General features: G+C 35.8%; 1 protein-coding gene across 1 annotated transcript in view; it reads right to left on the reverse strand.

Annotated features, from left to right (window-relative positions):
• LOC121647330 (leucine-rich repeat-containing protein 4C-like) overlaps positions 1-20,636 on the reverse strand; it is a 180,715-nt gene extending 160,079 nt beyond the window's left edge. Inside the window, exon 1 of the mRNA XM_041996658.1 lies at positions 20,318-20,636. The gene's annotated coding sequence lies outside the window, so the exon portion shown is untranslated. The remainder of the gene's footprint in view (positions 1-20,317) is intronic.
• Between the last annotated feature and the right edge of the window lie 392 nt (positions 20,637-21,028).

Genomic DNA, 21,028 nt, shown 5'->3' on the forward strand with positions numbered 1-21,028 from the left:
TTTGCCTGAAGAAAAAAACACAGAGAGCTGTCTAACCAGTTTTACAACATGTGATAAGTAGAGCACTAAAAACCACACTGCATGCTAGTGAATCCAGTAATTATATATATATATATATATATATATATATATATATATATATATATATATATATATATTTTAGCATAAGTTAATGAATTCTTAGATATTCACAAAGAGCATACCACAAGTTATTAAGTTATCAAGAGCTCCATCAGAAGATGGCGTACAATCAATGCTGGACTGAACTGTTGCTTCTCCATAATGCCATGATAACTTAAGGTGGCATATTCATGGCATTAGTGTAGCAGAGCAGTGGCATTTGATTAAAGCTATGAAAGAAGAGAATTTCAACTGTATTTGTAATTTATTATCCATATCCAGGCCACAATCTTGTATGTAGTGTAAACAATTAAAGGAGGAAGTATCTCAACTCACCACTAGAGCGCTGAGACAGTTTTGTTTATAAGCTTCTTTTTTGTTGCTTTGTGCAACGAGTTCATGCCTCATCATTACTATTTTATTTTCAAGAAGAACCAAATGCAGCTGACACTTTTAGCAATGTAAGTTTGCAACTGAGATACACTTTAAGCCAAAGAGATTTGGGTTGAAAACGACTTTCTAGTTTAACTTTTGCAGCATCCAATCATCTCATGGTATCATGTTGGACAAGTAGAATAGCATGGAAATGATTTATATTCCTGGTAAGCAAGATAAAAAGCTTGATGGATGAATAATGTTTCATTTTTAAATTGATGGTAATTTATTTATGTTTTTGTTATTATGCAATTTGCATGTTTTGAAAGCAAGAACACTATTTTCTAGTACATCAGAGCCAAAAAAAAAAAAAAAAAGAGAGAGAACAAAACACCATTCAGGCTGGAATTCTGTTCGTTAAACCTGACTGTTGTATAATCTTTTAGAAGTTGCAAAAGTTTATTTTTATTTGTACTTCTTTCTGTATGTCATTTATGGAGAGTGATACATTCAGAGCAATAAATGGTTGGTATCACAATATAAATGCACATTAATGCTACCATAAAGACTTCAGAAACCAGGACAGTACATCACTGGGGCAGTAACAAAACTGGGGCATCTATCTCAATTTGAACTATGGGATTTTTTTTTTTTTTTTTTGAGAAAGAAGCATAATTATAGAGCAGAGAATCCCCAAATAAGCCACAGTATATCTAAATACTTTCACCTTCATTTCAACATCTAGTTCAACATCTGGGAATGTATAAAAATAAATTAAATAAATCTGTGATTAATCTATTACTCAGCCAAAAAAGAAAACAGAAACTCATTTTTTTTAAGTTTTTAAGAGGCTAAATGTGCAAAGAATAACTGCAAAACAACAGCTGCTTAGCCACATCATAACATCCACCACACTATAAAGGCTTCTTGTAATGCATGTCGACAGTTTATGGCAATACTTGTTTCGTGACAGGTTTAAATTGTTTTAGGTGAGTCACGGGATCATAAGTCCTTTCTTATATGACACTAGCATGTTAGCAGTATTTTCTAATACTTGGACAATGAATTCCTACAGGAGTTCAGTAAGAAGGCTAGACTAGTCCGAACCACCATGAGGAATCAGATGAGGGCACCACAAACTTTTACAACTTGCTGACCCAGTTTTTTTGGTTTCCTGATTGGAGGAGGCATGTTCCCTTCCACTCACCCCTCTCTTACCCCCATGATTACCAACTAGTCTGCTGTCCAGTCAAAGCCTTATACTCTCAGTCATGCTAATCACTGTGGTTGCAGCCAGAAGTACAATATACTGCCATCCTTTCATGTTTTAGTGGCTTACACACTCCATCTCTGGGAGAAAGCAAGTGAAGGTAACTTTAATTTTGTATGTACATGACCCTAACAGACAAAGGGTAAAGAAGCTTTTTCCAGCAAAGAAACAGGATTTAACTGTCACATCTTAGTAGTGTTCTTGTATTTAAAAAGACTGATGTACATGGTAATTATGATGTAACAAACATATTTTACTGACATCAGCCATGAAAAAAAAATAATAATAAAGCCATTGGACAGTCATAAAAATTCATGACATGGATATGTTACTGCTACTTGTCTGCATCTGTTTTCATTTGCAAAGGTACTAATATTGCATTCTCTTTTAAAATGGAATTGTGGAAATGAATAAGTAGAAAACTTTGTCCTCTTGGCTAGACTTTTATGTTTTGAGACGTAATAAAAAAACAAAACAAGTAAAGACAATTTATGTGGAGCGAAATGGGAGATATGTAAAGTAGTGCAATTTTTGAGAAAACCCTTGTTTTTTATGGTCAGTATTTCACTATAAACACATATCTGCAGCCCCATAAGCAGCAAGCTGCAATTCACTGTGGCCCTGTATACTTTTTAAAGCTACCATAAAGCTTTTCAGTAGAATTAGGCCACATGGATCAACCTTCACCATCTCGTCACCATTTTTTCATGGGCTACTTTGGTTAATATTAACCACAACGTACTTCCAAAACTCCCAAATTGGGCCTTTGTCAGAGTCACTTTGAGTCTTTGAGTCATTTTAATGCTTCTGAAAAATCAAATTCAAGTACTGGTTATTCACTTGCTGCCATTCATATAACATGTCTTGACATGTGCCATTATCATGAAATTATAAATGATATTCATCCACTTCTGTTGGTGCTGACTGGTGCATAAAAGATGACATGGTCCAAATTTTTATATAAAGAGTTTATATTGTTAGATATCTTTTTATTTATTGACCTTTGTTTTACAAAACAAAAAATCCATTGAGATCAAGATCTTATTTTCAAGGATGACCCAGCCAAGAGGTCAGCAGCCTACATCACAATAAATATTACATATTCAAGAAGCAGTTTACAAACAGTGAAATAAATAAGATCAAAAGCAGACTGTAAGAATTAAATTCTTGATAGATAGATAATCCAATAATGCTTGAATTTCTGGTGAAAAATGCTGTTCCATTTTCAGTTTAGAAATCTAACCACTTGAGTGCTATAGATTTCAACTTCACTGCTTTATCTTAATGTACAAAGTAATATCGCAAAACCAGATGGACCTTGGCTTCATTTGGTATTTACATTCTGTGCTGTTTGCTACTGACTTTTGCCAAAAGTCAGTTTATTATATAGAGTCTTTGAAAAACTGATGTTTTAATGTGTTAATTTTTTAATGCTTAATTAGATACTGCCTCTATAACACATATATTATGCCCCAACTAGGCATTCACTCCCTTACCACACCTGCTTTTCGTAAGGTAGCCTCCTATCCTTGCCCAAGCAGCCTTAATCTTCCAAATGCTGTTTGAGCATTTGAATTTCTGCACATCAATCTCAGGGCCCCGTCCTGCCTTGATTAATGGTCCCCATCTATCATGGCACCATGTGGCTCACAGGCCTTGCCCTGCCAGACAGCTTTGCTTTAGAATAATGGGTGCACTCCATCCGAGTTCCTACCATGCAATGATTGTGCATCTCTGTGATCTATCTGTCAAGACCCTCAGTCAAAAGGGACGTCATGGGACAGTGCAGGAGAATGCAATCAGAACAAAGGAGACATTGCAGTGTGCCATTTACGTACAGTATGTAACTGAAAGCTTTTATTGTGGCTAGCTGTGCTGACTGATAAACAGAAATATTTTTCCACAGACAACACTGTTTCTCTCATTCTGTCACACATGGGCGCATGAAGCCTTGGAGACATTCTGCCTGCCATCAATTACATTGGCAGGGAAAGCAAAGCCACTGATGGGGACTGCAGGTTCTATTCATATAATCGCCTCTTTTTGCCTCTTTATTATTTTAAACATATTTGCTCAATTCTAAATATACCCAAACTCAGTCATAAAAAATGCATGTTTTTTATTTTTGTTTTTTTTAATTTCCAGTCACCCAAAATCTAACTTTTTTCCTAATTTAAAAGAAGAAGAAGAAGAAGAAGAAGAAGAAGAAAATATTAACTTGCATTGTTATGCTGGCAATATTTATCTGCTGTTCAGTTTGTCTCGCAGCGACTGATCATGTGGCACTAGATATCACATGATCAGTTTCTTTATTACACACACACATGTTCCGTATAGTTGAGAAATGCTGATGCATTTCATCAAGTCATTCATTACTGTCATGTGAATTTTCTTAATTGTTGGTGGTGCTTTTGTGTTTTATTACAGGCAGACAGAGGAACAAAAACCCTCCACACACCAGGCAGAAACTTGTCTTCTTTTTAATGAAGAACTAACAACAGTAAAATGCCGTCATACTGCATGGCGACCATTATTACTACAGTTACCACATCAAATCAAGCAAGTGCATCTTTTCTGTTTGATACTTTCCACCATCTTTTTTCTTTTCTTTTTTTTTTTTTTTCTAAATGTCGCAGCCCTATTACATTGCCTTCTGGGATCAGGGCCGATATGTGGGAGTGTTGTGTTGCTGCCTGTTGCTGACATTTTGTTTAGCTGGATATTGCTGTTGCATTCCCCAAACATCACCCACTGGTCCACTGCTCATGTCAGTCTGTACCAGCTGTGAAAATGTCCCCCACCACTCTCATTCCACAGCCACCCTACCCCCCTTGGTTTTTCACAAAGATCATAGCATGATATAGAAGGGAGTAAAGACAAAGAAAGAAGTTAAAAAGAAAAACAAACAAAAAAACAACAGGCGTTTTGGATGTAACATTTAAAAAATGAATACCAGCTTTCCGCCAGTATCAGACATCAGGTTAATATTAGACGCCTTTATTTGTGCAGTAAGGATGTCCTTTTTGGTGTTGTTAATCAAATCTAAAAATATTTGATTAAATTCCTATCCTCGGCATCTAAAATGTTCTTTATAAGTAATTCAGTAAAGAGGGTCATAGTTTCATCATCTATTCAACACCAGTGTATAAAAATAAATAAGAAGCCAACTTGAATTGAAGTTTCATTTTATAATTTTGGCTTTTATAGCCATTAAACTAAGGTGGTGCATGTATTTATAAAAATGTCACTTAGGATTTCAAACATTCTGAGGGGAGATATTAGAGATCACTGGGATGGAATCAGAGTTTACTATACAGATCAAGTGAGGATCTTCGATTGTAAATCATCCTACTTTTTTTTTTCTCTAATTCTGTATATCAGATGTTAAATTTGAGTACAGTTTGTTTTGCAGTCATTTGTTGGTATATCAGTATTAAACTCAGAGGCTCAAAGTCTTGGGAGCTCTGGAGACCCTGGAGCGGATGGGAAAGAGTACTGCTTCACACCCTCAATGCGAAATGCTGATTTAACAATGGAGTGGGTTCAGTAAGAGGCTTCTCCACCTCCACTACAACAAGGAACAGTACAGAAGGTGATTCCTGCCTGCAGCCGTAGCCTTACACTACCCCAGCTCTTTTATTTGTTTATTTAATTTTTCATTCTCCTATTCTCCTACAACAAAACAATTACAAAACAAAGTTTCCAAAGGTTTTAATTCATTTCATATTAAAACGTTAGACATAGCTGTGTAAAAAAAGCGTAAATTTCCACATGATCAAAAAGCTGTGTGGAGTATTTATCAAGAAACAATTGAAAAGTAATATAAGTAAAGTCAGACTGATAGGATATCTTCTTCCACATGCTCAATCTGTGTCTTTGAAGAAATAAGCTGTCTGTTAATGTGCTGTTATTTCAAAATAACCTGTAAATATCTTATTTAAAATCACTAGAAGGGGCAAAAGAGTGTTCAGAATAATTCTTTTTTTGGTATTTGGTCATTTTGATTGGTGAACAACTATTAATAAAAGAAATGTAAAGTTTTTTTTTTTTTTTACAAAAATATATATGATCTTTTTTAGCTACAAGCACTACTTGGTTGCACGCCTCATCTCCACACATAGCAGACAATGGATGCAACAAGAATTCAACAGTATTATAAGAAGGGATACATAAGTTCAGTGCAGATTTATAGATAGAGAATGGTGCTCACACTGTGTCTGGAGTTTTAATTTTTAAGAACTGATCTGGAATAAGCATAGATTTATTTCCTGTTAGACTACTTTACTGTTCCCATAAAAGGTCAAGTAAGGAGTCCTTTCACTTCTTTATCCTGATAAGATAAGATGTAAAGCCACTCAGTTAAAATGTATGATCAGGTCAGCTGCTTCACAACCTTAGTCAAACCATGAAAAATTTATATCCACATCAATATTTAATATCCTTTTACACACACAGCTGTGTGCTGTCTCATTGTTGGGCTCCATCTAGGTCGCCTGACATGGTTCTGAAAGTATATTAACACATATGGAGTTTTTCAGGAATTCTTTAGTTCATATGAACAGAGGTTGTACCTCATTGGAAGTAATTTTTATGTGTGCTTTATTTGCTTTTCTGTCTAAGCTGTCTGTTAGAAATTCAACACAAAACTTGAAGCCACATTTCTGATGTAAATCCCTCCACCCTGTCTTTTTTTTTTTTTTCTTTTTAGGGGCTTTGGTCTTGGTAGGGGGCCGTTCTAGTTTAAGTTATTTTAAAGCCTAAGGCACATATATAACATGATCTACATAAAACACATTAAACCATATTTAGCATTTTTGATGCAACCATCTCTGTGTCAACTGAAGTGTGGAGAGAAAAGCTCAAATTGCTACAGTCTATGCAGACATAGTTTCTGTTTATGTGCAGAGGAATGCACATCATATACATATAAGTCACATCAGTCATACAATGTGTCATGAAGAGGGGAATATATATATATATATATATATTTATATATATATATATACACACACATATATATATGGACTATAAGTCAGCTTTATTTAGATGTGCATTTCACAAAATCCAAGACCAAGAACAAACATTTAATCTGGAATGTCAAGATATTCCCCCTCCCCACCCTGCAGTTATCCCTGCCCCGCTGTGGACAAAGCTTTTTCTGGAATAATATTGATCGGACCAAAACAAACCTTTCTTTTGCTCTTGCGTCGTCGAGAACAAGAACAAAGTTTGTGCTTAGCGTGGAGTATGTAACAAGCTCTGCCACCTTGTTGCTGCCACTCTCCAGTAGAACTGGACAGGAAGCTGAGACGCCAGTGTTAATTTTTCAGTTACATTATTTGCACAGCAGTGTCACATTTTCTGAGTACAATTTCACACTCTTATTACGGCTTGTAAATGTGTGCAAATATAGACTTAATGTTCATATGGATTCATTCATAAAATATAATTTTATATTTGTAACATCTGGAAAAAAAAAGAAAAAACAAAAACATCACAATTCTGAAGGCATGGTGGCTTTTATTTCACCGTGACGGTGCGCCACGATCATTTATGTATCGGAAACCCTGAACACATTCAGCTTTGATAGCATAAAGAACATACATTAGAGGATGAATAGGCTAAGCTAACATAACAAACCAGCATTTTCATAAGCAAGTTACTAGGACGCAAGTTCACAACTCTCTCGATATTATTCCACATCACTGAATTAATTGAATTCCTCATCATCTGTGTTGTTTCTGAACAACTCCACCAACAGCTGCTCGATTACCGTGTTCGGCTGCGTACTTTACTGCAAATACTGTAGTTATCACAAGCCTGGAGCACCCTTATACACACACACACACACATATATATATATATATATATATATATATATATATACCTGACTATAAGTTGCAGGACCAGCTAAACTATGAAAAAAGTCTGACTTATAGTCTGAAAAATAATGCACATCAAATATCCAGCTCTACTATAGTAAAAGTCCCTGAAATACTTTGTGTGTGACAAGGAACACCCACTCTTCTCTGTAGAAGAAATTTGTAATGGGACCTTAAGTCTTCTGGAGAAATTAAAAAGGAATATTGCTTTTGTAATCTTCTTAATCTAAAAAATGAATAGAAGGTACTGTTTGCATGCTTGAAAGAGACTGCCACATTGCTGTCCCAACCTCTGTCATGTTCTCCAAATTATTTGATAAGCTTTGCACTTTTTCTTTTAGGTAGATCTGGAAAAAGGGTGAGCCTAATGAGCATAGATGTTAGCTTGCCAAAGTTGAATACAAAATGTATGACATCTTTTTTTTTTTTAACTATGTGCCCCATTTTGTTTTCATTCAAAATTCAACTTGCTGTGGGCAATATGTGTTTTATGTGATCTGCGTGCTGTTAAAAAGGAACTTCCATAGCACTTAAGTCAGGCACTTTAATGAACAATACCCCACACAGAGCAGCTTTGTGGCTCAGCAGTTTTTTCAAAAGGAGATAAATGACATGTCATGATTATTGCATTCAGAACAGAGGTAATCCATGAGAGCCAGTAATGAATAAAAAATATGAACCGACTGATAAGAAAAATAAATATTGGGTTTAATTAGCTAAATTGCTTATCAATAATAACAATAATACTAATCATAATAATAATAATAATAATTCATTATTATTATTATTATGCATGAATATTTATCAAGCCAGAATGGTTCCTTGCCCCCTGACAAAATCTGCTGAGGACAAGAGATTCTTTCTAATCTACAGCTCATTTTCCCACTTTCAGACCCTTAATTTTTCCATTCAGCTGTTTTGTTCCCTATTTAAGGCTTGATCATTGAGGCAACAGGTCCAGGAGGGAACCCCAAACATTCATCTCCCCAGCAACACTCTCTAGCTCCTCCTGAGTCATTGTGAGGCATTTCCTGACCAGACGTGATGTATAATCCTTCCCCCAGTTCTGGGTCTGCCTTGGGCCTCTTCAAGTTGAATGTGCCAATCAAACCTCCAAATGGAGGCAACCTAATCAAATAATCACCATAAAAACGTTGAAGGGATGTCACCTAGCCTGTAAAAGGAGAAATTGGGGACCCTCCCTTAAAGTGCTATGCAAGCTTGGCCATAGGCATTTATTGATCACGAACAGGATCTTTTCTTTTTTTTTATTTTTGTATGTGTAGTGGTAGTGCAGGAGAAAAGCAGCAGAATGTTATTATAGTTATTTTCACTTTCTTAGCCTAGTATTTCCTCTAGATGAGCACACCTGGATTTAATATGCAGGGCCATGTAACCTGTGATTTTTTCAGTGATTGGCCTTGAAGGAGCAAACACATTCGGTGTACTTTGTTTTTTATTGCAGTAAAGTCAGACAACAGGTTACTGTTTTCATGTTGATCATACGATGTTGTATTCATGAGACATTGCTGAACCTCTGCATCACTTTGTGACATGCTGAGTGTAACACCTGCTGTCAGCCTGTCTTTTGAACTAATGTGACCATTTTCTTTTACAGAGAGAGAGAGAGGCAAGGAAGCAAAATGGTGTTTCACTGACACATCTTTCTATTTGGCATGTCAGAGGATTAGGTGAAAAATAGGCATGGGTCAAAATGTCATAGAGTTTTACTTCGGGTAAAAGAAAGAGACTTGATATCATAGATGGGAGGTAAGCTTGCCAACCAAGCTTAAAGCAACCCTTCATCACTTGGCCTTGAGGTCTTTTCCACATGCAGTGACACATACAGCAGGATGTCAGAATCACTCTTGGACTATATGGTGGACTAAAGACAGTTGTGCAGAGAACAAGCAGCGGGTGATTTTTATAATGCTGGTGTTGATTTACTTGTGAGTCGTCCAAATGTCAAACCATTCTTATGTCAAGATTTAGAAAGACAGTGAAAGTGGAGTCATGTGGATGATTGACTGTGAAGAGTACAATAAAATAAAAAAAGAAAATAATTTAGCAACTTTAAACATTTGTTATTCATTCCTACATCCACACAAGGTCATTAACATAATTAAAATGTGGAGTTTTACATTTTAAAAAAAGACTAATTTACTTCATTTTGTAAAACAGTTAATGTAATTTAGGTAGACAGTGATGAAGCAATATGTGTAAGAATGAAATCATTAAACCTTTTTTCAAATTCAGTTTCTTTTATCTTGCCAAAAGTACTAAAGTAGTACTTTTAAAGTTAGAGGATCAAACAAGCATAGTTATTCTTAAATCTGGCATTTTAAGGAAGGCATCATACAATAACCTGAGCATCACAGTTCAGGAGTGTTTATATTCTTTCTTTTGATTTTTACTGTTACATATACTACACACACAGAACTAGCACAAACATCTGGTTAGCCACTATTTGTAGATTCAAGCATGATATAAGCCATAGAGCCAGATAAGCAAACTAAATAAAAAACTATTAAACCAGACGAGTTTTTCCTTTTTTTTATGCTCAGTTTTTATGTTTGTCATGAGACAAGGCCGTTTTTGGCTGAGCAATGAAACCCTTGTGTAAACTTCCCTGGTGTAAGCTTGGCTCTAGATTCATTGTGAAAATGGGTGCAGATTAAAGCTTAATTAGTCAAGGCTTTTGCAGAAATGTACTGTATTTGATCTTCCTCTCATTTGCTGCTTTGTTTATATCCCTCAATACAACTAATTCTATACAGAGGCAGAATTCATCTGAGTGTTATATTCATAAAGACACGTGCATACTGTTCCTCACAGTTCTAGAAAAGGACTTATTGCCGAGACCTCCAAGAATGGAACATCGTTTTCATTTATGATCCAAACAAGCCTTAACATCATTCTGTTTTAATTTACTTAATCCTGTTTACTGCATAGAACACATTCTGAGGTGAACATAAAGTGAATTGCATAACTTCAGTAAATAATAGTCAATTATTTTTGACACAGTTTTGTGGAAAATTTTCAGAAAAATTAGAAGCCCATTTGTTTATATTTTTTTAATCTGGAAACCATTCTGGCTAAGTGGGCAAGGGCTTAAACAGGACAAATTTAAACAGGGCCCCACTTGACATGCTGGCTGGGCAGCTTGGCAATATAAGCAGAAAATTTTTTACAACACATGAAGGTAGAAATTATTCTAAAAATAAATGCCGCCATTACTAAATAAGTAGAAAAGTAACAAACACAAAATAATTTTTTTTTTTTATTTTTGTTTTTTTTTTCTAAAGCATCAAGATGTCTATAAAAAGACACTGAAATTTGTACTTTTTTTACGCATCACATTTTCAGTTTTCTGAGACATTCTGCTTAACATGGTACACTTTTCCACCAGTGACAGAAAATACCTTGTGGCATGCTTTGTAATTTGCCACATATATACTTTCTCCCACACAGAAACTGGAGCTATTTAGATTCCCGTTCTTTGTGACTTTTGCAAACTCTCGCATTTGACACAAATGCTTGAAGAGGAGGCAGAAGCCATTTTTAAATCCAATTCTAACTCCCAGCCTGACTGCCTGCCAGCAACTCCTTTATTCTACATGGCAATGGCCAAAGTGTACAAACACATATACATACAGTCTGGAAAAATAAATAAAAACCAGGAGACGTGCATCCTGCCTGCTGCTGTTAAAAAGAATTAGTCACATTTTAAAGTGATTGTTTTTTCTATATTCTTTTTTTTTTTCAACAATGGAAGGAAATTCGCTTCATGTTCTGATGCACAGCACAGTTTTTTCATTATCACTGCTTTTATTTATTTATTTGCAAAAGTGAGGTTTACTGTAACCTTAAGATCTATTTTATTGTTGTGTGCAAACAATTTGACAGTTATTAGTTTCTGAAAATACATCAGCCCCCTCAGATTACTACTAAGTGAATCTGTGCCTTATCTATTCAGTGTGTGTGTTTTGATAATGTTGTTTATTTTAAAACAGTGATGTTGTGTATTAACATAGTTAAGAATGTGCATGCCTCATATCTGTGTGATTATAAAACACAGGCTTCAAGAGCTACTAAAAGAGAAGGAAACATCAAAGGGAATGCAAACTGGCTTGGCACTGCCATGCATGTTTTAAGTGCATGCATAATACAATACAGCATCAAAGCATGAGTAAAAGATTGTTGTAGAATGTTCAGGGTCAGGGCCAACACAGCACAGCATTCACCAAGATAGCATGCATTGGTTATGTTTTTACAGCTCATGCTAATTTAATGTGTGTTTCATATTATACTAGACATAAGAGAGGATTTGTTTAGTTTGTGTTCAGCTGGTCCTTGATTTTGTTATAGTGCATCATTCAGCAGTCCCATTGGTTTCCAAAATATCTTTTGAAAATATGCTGAAATTTTAAGGTCTGAAATTATCTTAAAGACATCTTGATAGGGTCACATTATGGCTCCATCTAAAGATAAGTTTATATTGTTTATACCCAAACTGTGCCATACCTTTAAACAGGTGATCAAGGACTAAACTAACACTGAAATCATAAGAAGGAAGTAGTGATATGGTAGCAGTAGTCTATTATTTCAGTATTACCTGCTGAATCTTTCATGATCAGGACAATATATCGATTCAAAAGAGAAGATTCAGCACAATTAGTTGATTGAATGACCAGGATTTTCTTGCATTTGCTCATATAAACACAGTTATAAATGGAACTAATGGTGATTAATTTTGGTGATAAAATTTGTTTTGATTGGATTGTAATTGGATCAGACAACCACAAAAACACCAAGCTTTCTCATGTCAGATAAAAAAAAACAAACAAACAAACAAACTATTATTTTAGTTTACCTTGAAATATTGAACAACACTGCACTTAATCAAATGAACTGAAACCTTTCATTAACATATCCCCCTTCTCGCCTGGGGGGGTGCTGCATCAAGAATTACTGGAAGACAAGAAAACACGTTCATCTTTTAGATGATGCAGGGCAAATTCCAATTTTACCACATAAGTATTAGCCTGTATACATAGTTTGTAGACATTTAATTCACTTAAAAAAAAAAAAAAAAAAACGTGGACATTTCTTTATTGTCAGGCATCATAGGTCAGTTGCACATTCAGATTTCTCTGAATGAATCTGACTTTCAGGGCAAACAATATAGGGTTCAATTAGGAAGGGCATGATCACCATAAGCACAATAATATATGTTTTATGGCTACAAAGCCATCTAAATTACAATTGGAAAATGTAAAAACAGCATTTAAGATGTTTGTCATGCGGAAGCTTTGGTGCTTGTTGAATGACTATGACACCGCTGTGGTCTCTGATCAAAAAAGTGGTTTGCTCAGTAATGTGTGACACTAGTTTAGGTTCTTGGTACAACAGTGGGTACAAGCAAGCGCAGACGGTGCATATATTATTATAATCATGTTTGCCTCTGATACTGCAGGTCACGCTGGCTTCCTCATTTCTCAGTTCAAGCACAGACAAGGTGACATTAGCTTGGTTTGGCTAATCAGACTTCCATGGACAGACTTTTTTGTTCTTTTCTTTTTTTGATTTTTGGACTTATTTTTCTCTCTCTTATATAAAGGAAGGACTGTTTTACTGTACCAGAAATAGCTCCAACTCCTTATGCAGTTTTTCAGCTCTGAGATTGACTATCCATGACGCCAGTAAACTTATTATTTCAGGTTTCATTAATTGATTTTTATCATGTGTCATGTCTTACTGCTGTTTGATCTTGGTGCTTAGACTTACCCTAGTCTTTACAATGAATCTATAATGAATGATTTTTCTGTGCACTACAAGAGCCCTAATCCTTATGTCATTATTTCAAATACTTTCCTTTCATGTCTGCTGTAAATCTTTAAAGGTTAATAAAATATGTCCCCCAAAACAGGCGGATCTGGAAAACACGGCCAGATATTTTCATTTAAACATCATTGAAGGTGACCCCCAAACAGCAGGGCATCCACTTTGGTGGCAACGCTTCAAACATGATCTAACAGCAAGTTACAGTCCTGCTTTATTATAAACAAGTTCTTTTGTCAAAAAGTCATTTAGAGATATAGTTGTGGGTAATTAACGATATATTCTGCATTTAATTGACCTAAAAGCGGTTCTGTCAGACCAAAAGCAAAGCACACTCTGGAGGTGGTGTAGGCCAGTGAAAGATGGAATTACTTCTGATAAAAAAAGACCTTTACTTAGTTTTGGCCACAGACTAAAACCTATGTTCACCTTAATAATTGAATGTAGTTTCATCCATTATGATAGTACCTAACAGCAAAGATGTTTACGGGAGATTATTAGTTTTGCTCACGTCTATGTATGTATTGAAGTTTTGTCCCACAGTTTACTGCTAATGACTGTTTCGTAATTGTTAATGTGGGCAATTACATGAGAGCCTCCTATGCTCTCTTCATAACCCACAACAACAAACCTCTAATAGCTCATTGACTGGCTGTATGGTGAAAAAAATGGATTAAAGCGGTGCTGCATTCTATCCCTCTCTCTGTCACTATTTATAGCCCAAACAATTAAGCTGAGAAGACCTTCATTAGCCTGCTGCTATTCAGCAGGACCCTGAGTCGCCTTGCCAGCCAGCCAAACAGGTGTTCCTTAATAATCACCACTGAATTGCCAGCAACACTAGTTTGTGATTTTCCCTCCATATGTTTCAAGCTGTTAGCAGTCCTCTACTGAGAAATGAATGACTTTCTAAGCCTCATTACAATATCTTACAGTACTTACATGTGGCTGTTGGCTGGGAGTCTGACCCTAATGCAAGACAAGCTGGCAATGTCTGTGACATTCTGCTGCAGTAGGGACTGATTTAACACATATCACAATATTCATTAACAGATATAAGTGTCAAAAACATCTTCATAATTGGAGTATCGTCATGTCTGTGCAAGCTTTTACTCATCTGTGTGTGCTTGCTTCTCTTTAAATGATTAATACAATTTTTTCTTTTCTTCTTTTGCATGTGTATGCTGCAAGAATACCTATTTGCTGTGGCATGGGAAGTCTGTTTTGCAATTGTAGAACATATTATTATTTAATCTGTTACAGGGGAACATATTTTGCCATTTTTAGCATTACAGATGAGAGAGCTGGCTCCATTTCTTCACTGTAGCTCTGCCAAAATCCGAGCGATGACAGACTGCCAGAGGTTTTAGAAATGCTGCAACGGCATGACACCCCTTCATCCAATTTGGCCATGGTTCATTTGTTATCTCATCAAGCAGTGATAGAATATAATCACCATTTGCTGTATACTGAGAGGTTTATTTTGCTTTGGTATGTAAACATTTTTGTTTGTTTGTTTTTTTGTTTTGCTCCAAGCTAGAATGTAACATATATATACAATATATATATATATATATATATATATATATATATATATATATATATACTTGCATGAAACATGCATTAGAATATAAAGTTATAATGGAAATTTCTAGTGCATGGGGAGTATGCACAAAATACATGAACACTAAATTGTATGAGAGTAACAAAAAAGATGTAAAAATATAATCACATATTTACAGATACATGTATATACAGTCTGTATTAAAATTGCAGAGATCCTTAATAATGTAAAATTTGAGATCTAAACACATTTTAACAAAAAGTTTTTTCTTTTTTTTTTGTTTTTCACAAAAATAATTTTGTATGGTCACCGTTTATTATGTGAAATGTAAAAAAAAAAAAAAAAAGATGTAGAGCATTATTGTATTATTATTGTATCCACCAGGGGGCAGAGTATCAGGTTTTGTACAAGAGGTTTTAAGCCAAGTTTTTACCATAAAATGATGCAAAAGGTCTCTGTATGCATCAAATATCTGTAGCCGGGTGAAAAATAGTGTTTGCACTTTGACCACGAGATGGCGCTGTGCACCTTTTAGTGCGCCAACTCGAAAGATACGTGGCAGGGAGAGTGAAGCTCCACACGACGGATATGTTCAATGCCAAACATTTGAGGTTTATTAAAGAGGGTAAATATGCTCACAATACTATTTTTGTACATGGTGACTTAAAGATCTACCTAAATACTTTGTATGGAAATGTGTAATGTAATATGTGGTTCTCATGATGGATCATTTGATCTGGTCTTTACAGACTCACGGGAGATTTTATAGATTACCCCGTCAGGATAGTAGTTTCTGAGTACATTTTTAGTTTGGAATGGTATTTAATCATTGTTACGTCTAAAAAATGTTTTTCTCTTCATGTGCGATGTTTAATGTAATGTTTATTTTCTTGCTGTGTAGAGCTGCATAAGGCTGGCTGCTGCTGCAGCCTGTAAAAGTGTGCTGCTGCATTTATTTGATATCAGTCTACTAAGTGCTTTATGTTAAATGGAGCCTGATATGTGGTTTTATTTTATTTTCGTTGTAAAGACTGACTGCTTTAGTTGTTTATGCACCAACTGATGGAGGTATAATTTTATTTCTGGAAAGGTGTTTTACTGGGGTTCAGTTTTCTGTGGTGAAATGTTGACATCTACAAGTAAACCTGGTATTTGTCACATAGAATGGAAAGTGGAACACCCACTGTCACTAAAAGAAAGACAAATCCCACAATCTAACTTTGTGTCTGGTGAATGGTAATTTCACCTGCCGCCACATGTGAGACATACGGCTTCATAGGGTTAATTCTGTCATTGCAGCTCTGGTCCAATGGTCTTCTTGCTGGTAACTTTTAGAGCTGTTCAGTCTGATCCACTTTCTGTTCTGTCACTTCTCCTCCAGACTGACTTATGCACCACCTGCCTCCTCCTAACTCCCACCTCTTTCCCCAGAGGAATTTCATTAGACGTATCTGCCACCTCCTATCTGTAATCATTCACCACCAGACCACATGGAAGGAGGGGGACCTATCATTTCCCCTTCTTTCATTAATTTACCCATTCCATTTACGCCTATTTGCTAAACAATGTTTCAAATTTGACCCTTGTGCAATAATTAATTGAACATCTTTTCAATGCATCTCTCCTTATGGAAAAGTTTTATTCAAAATAATGAACAACTAGATTTTAAAAGTGAAATATGACTATAACTTCAAAATATTGCAAAAATCATTCACTTGTTCCCAACAGCTGATCGTGTTTGTCCTTCAGTTGTTTTCACTTCCTGGAATATGGCTAGATACGAGATGCCGGTCAAGAATGCAGCTTCCCCATTATGAAACTGTCAGCTGTTTTTATGGTAGGTGAGAAGAGTTAATGTGATTGGACATTATGAAAGCCAGTCCAAACTTCATCTGCTGCTAATGTATTCCTCCCACTAACAATGTATTCATTCTCTCATCAGGACTGTGGCACTCAGTGCCAGAATTGTACTTAACTCCAGTTACCAAAATTGGATAGCCACATATGCTTGTCACATTTTCTATAAACACTGCACGAACTGACTGCTTTGTCATTACCTGACACATTTATAAGAGGCTGAAAAATGCACAGTCTATAGGTGAACCACTTGTATTAACACCTCATTTATCTCATTTAACTAAAAGAGTCAGCTGACTCAGTTTTCTATAAATTGAGATATTTGTCCTTACTCCAAAAATTATTCCTAAAATCAACTAAAATATGGACATTTCCACATTTTATATCATACCAGGTATGTTTTTAGGCTAGAATCAAAGAAATGTTTTATGTTGTAAAAATTCTAATAGCTTTGATCATAAAAAGAACTCAACTGGCTTATTCTGGCTGTCTTAACATGCTTGTCAAGTAAGCTGATTGTGCGCTGTATTGCCATAATATGCAATTCATATTTAAGTTGTCTTTATTTATTTATTTATTTATACTTTTACTTCATCAATTCGTCTTCAGTCTCAAAGCTGCGATGTGTTACTTTTCAAAGATAAAGAAACATACAGGGTTGAGAATGTGAAGATACTTTATGTGCTTCTTTTTAAAGTAATGCATAAACATTATGGCCCTATAATTTCCATATTAGTCATGTGGCATTTTCTTTCTTTGACAAATATCCTATAATTGGCTCCTTTTCACAGTATGTTTTCCATTTGCAGCTGCAATATAAAACCACCTCTTACAGACTGTCTACATTTCTTCCTGCCTTTAGCAATATAAAGTGATACCTCCCACAAAGATAGGGTGGCATTTTCATTCATTCAGTGACTATCTAACTGCTGCATTGCAGCCATATAAATGGAGCTGTCAGTCTGCAGTCTCACTGTAATTATGATGAAATACTAATTAGAGCTGACCTGACCTGTGCAGACATGCCCACGCTCTCACATGTCTTCTCCAGATGGCAGCAGGTACAAAGGATGCTCAGGAAGAAGACCTTTATTCATTAGTATAAAGAGGACCTGTCCAACTAGAATGTTAAGATTCAGAACATGCTTCATTTACTTTAATTTCAAATCAGCAATTTGGTTCCCAAGATGTGTTGCGTATTTATCATAGTTGTATGGTAGCTGTGGGCAATCATCATTATATGATTAAACTTTAGAGACTGTTTAACCATGCATATCCATTGAATCTTCTTTTTTCCAAAACTGTATTTCTTTAAATAGAAGTTGTATATATATACATATATATATAAACACTATAGAAATATAAAAATAATAAACATAGTATAATTTTTTGTTTTTCAAATCACTGGCAAAATCTTTAGCTTGTTTAAATAGAAAAATAGAAAGAAAACACTATATTTGACAGCAACTGCTCTTTTTAATGATATACTATAAATTATTCATCTATAAATGATTGGATTATAGATTCAATTTCATTGCATTTAATAGCACATTTATTCATAAGTTGGTTCTTAAGAATTCAAGCTTAGCAGCACATTTCTAACTTTGGAAAATGAGTGTCAAGTCTGTGGGTCGTAGTTATCGATGTTGTAACATGAGTACACGAGAGAAGATTTAGGTAAAAGTCAGTTGTGCCTCACTAGTGTACTTCTTTTTCTCACTTGTTTTTGATGCTGTTCCTATTGTTTTCCTTGTTCAATAATATATGGCACATATGCTTGCTACTGAGACTAATGTTTTTGGTGTGGGATTTGTGCTGGATTAAGCTTCAAAAGAATGGCTGACAGTCTATTGTTTAGTGCTGGCATGCTCACTTCCCCATTGGGCAGCTTGTTTGGAGCAGTTTCTGTTTATAAGAAAAAAACAGAACAAATATTGTGCATTTTAGAATATTTTTGACATAGTATGGGGAATGTATGCAGATGGAGACAGACTGGTTTTGATCTACAATCAGAGCAACACAACATGTGTGTAGAGTGCTGCATTGGGCCACACTGGCAGTCATCAATAAATTTATTTCACGCAGACATGATGTTTAACACAATGTGATGTTAATAATTAATCCTGAGGGAATTAATGAAATTCTTGCTTTTCTATGTCGATAGCAGGTCTTTATTAGTTGATTTGAATGAAGAATGTTTGCTGTGATGTGTATGATGTTTATTTAATTTCATTATGCATGGATGAATACTTTTTTTATATCTCTTAATCAGCAGCTATTACCACCCTTCTGTTATCGCCTGACTGCTTTGAGAATCAAAAGTGGCATCAAGGGTTTTGCACACAGCATTCTCTTTCAGGGGAAAAAGCTCTTGTCCAACATCTCACAGGCCTTGATTGCAAACAAACTGACAATGGCATCATCTAAATGTGTGTGCCATGCTCCCTCTTATCTCAACAGCCCTGTGTGTAACAGAGGAGTGCAACTGAGGTAAATAAAAGACAACCATCACCAGTACTTTGGTTCCAGAGGAAAAAGGCCACCAGCGTATACTGTACTTCATTTTTGGCCTGTTTAGTACTTCACAATTACAGTAATGTGCAATTACAGCTGATATAGCAGGGATCTGAGATTGGTGTCAAGTTGCTTGGATAGAAACCACATGATTACTTTATGTGATTAATGTGGAGTAAAAGATTAATGTTTTTTTTTCTTTCTCAGAATAAATAATGTTAATCTCTCGAAAGGCAATGCTGTAATATATTCCATATCTGCAGCAATAAATGAGAACTGACATTTCATCACCGACATCAACACAGATTATATTTATATTTAAAGGGGTGAATAACCTTGAGCATGTTTCTATCTGTTCCAAAACGACTGTAATGCACAGCCCTGACAGTTTAACTACACAAACTAACAAATAGTGTGAAGCCGCAAACAGAAAACTTAGATGGACAAGCTGAGCTGATGTTTCCACCATAGAATGGGACATCACTGTTCAACACAAGCGCTCTGAAGCAAACAAATAAATCATGCTGATGTCTACACATGGCAACTTTTGCCACTGTTAGCAGGTAGTATGATTGCATGAGAAAACTAGCTTACTAGTAACTTCAAAAAAGTCCATTTTAGTGCAGAAGCCTGACCACACAAAAATTAGTCGGTCAGTTTCACATGAATGTAAATCAGATGTGTCATTCTCTCTTGGCTGGGGTAGAAAAAAGATGAGAACATAAGCCTTGCAAGATAAATGCTTAGGTTTGGACAGCAGTGCGCTGATAATTGAAGGTCTTCTTGACAGAGAAAAGCAATAGTGCACAACAGATGTCTGTAGTTAACCAAAAAGAACAATACAGCAACCAAACAGCTTGTTTTCTATTAAAGTTTGAAACTTGTTTTACTCACCAGTGAGTTTCAAATCTTATTCCAGGGCAACTTCAATGCACAATATTACCCCAAAAGTGAAACTGGAGCAAAGAAAAATTCTTAATGGTTTTTGTTCCAATTAAGCAAAGTTGGTTTCGCTCTTCTGTGTCTTGTCTTTGCCTTTGTGTCTTGTCTTTGACTAGAAAATACAGCTACACAGGAAAAGAGAAAAAAATAGAAGGACTGAGGCCTTTTACATGCAGTAATCCCACAGACTTCTTCCCACCCGATGACAATGGTTGATCCTCTGATCATGGAGTCATTTAATGTGCAGGATGCTTCTTGAGTCTTCTGATGGCACTAATGCCTGACCTGTAAGGAGACCAGCACTGATTCTTACTGAAGTCATGCTTTCTGTTGGCATGAATATTCCTTCAAATCAAGCCACAGGAAATCGTGAAAGATTATTAGGAGGAAAAGTACTGAAGGTGCAAAACAGTACTCCAGCAATCATATTGGTTGTGGCATTGGAGAGTTGTTGTGCTTCTAGTGTGTATCCCTCATGCCTCCGCCTCTTCGTGTGCACCTTGTCTCCAGCTGTAGTGGAGCCACGGAGTGATAGAGCAGCGCCGAGTGTTTGTGCTGCTGCTGCTGCTGCCGTGTCCTTCCTCCTAGAGCAGCAGTCTCTGCTCAAATAAATGCCTGTTCTGTCACAGTTCTCTGCTGCAATGCATTAGATTCATCCTTCCC

The sequence above is a fragment of the Melanotaenia boesemani genome, chromosome 10, assembly GCF_017639745.1.
Source record: "Melanotaenia boesemani isolate fMelBoe1 chromosome 10, fMelBoe1.pri, whole genome shotgun sequence".
NCBI lineage: Eukaryota > Metazoa > Chordata > Actinopteri > Atheriniformes > Melanotaeniidae > Melanotaenia > Melanotaenia boesemani.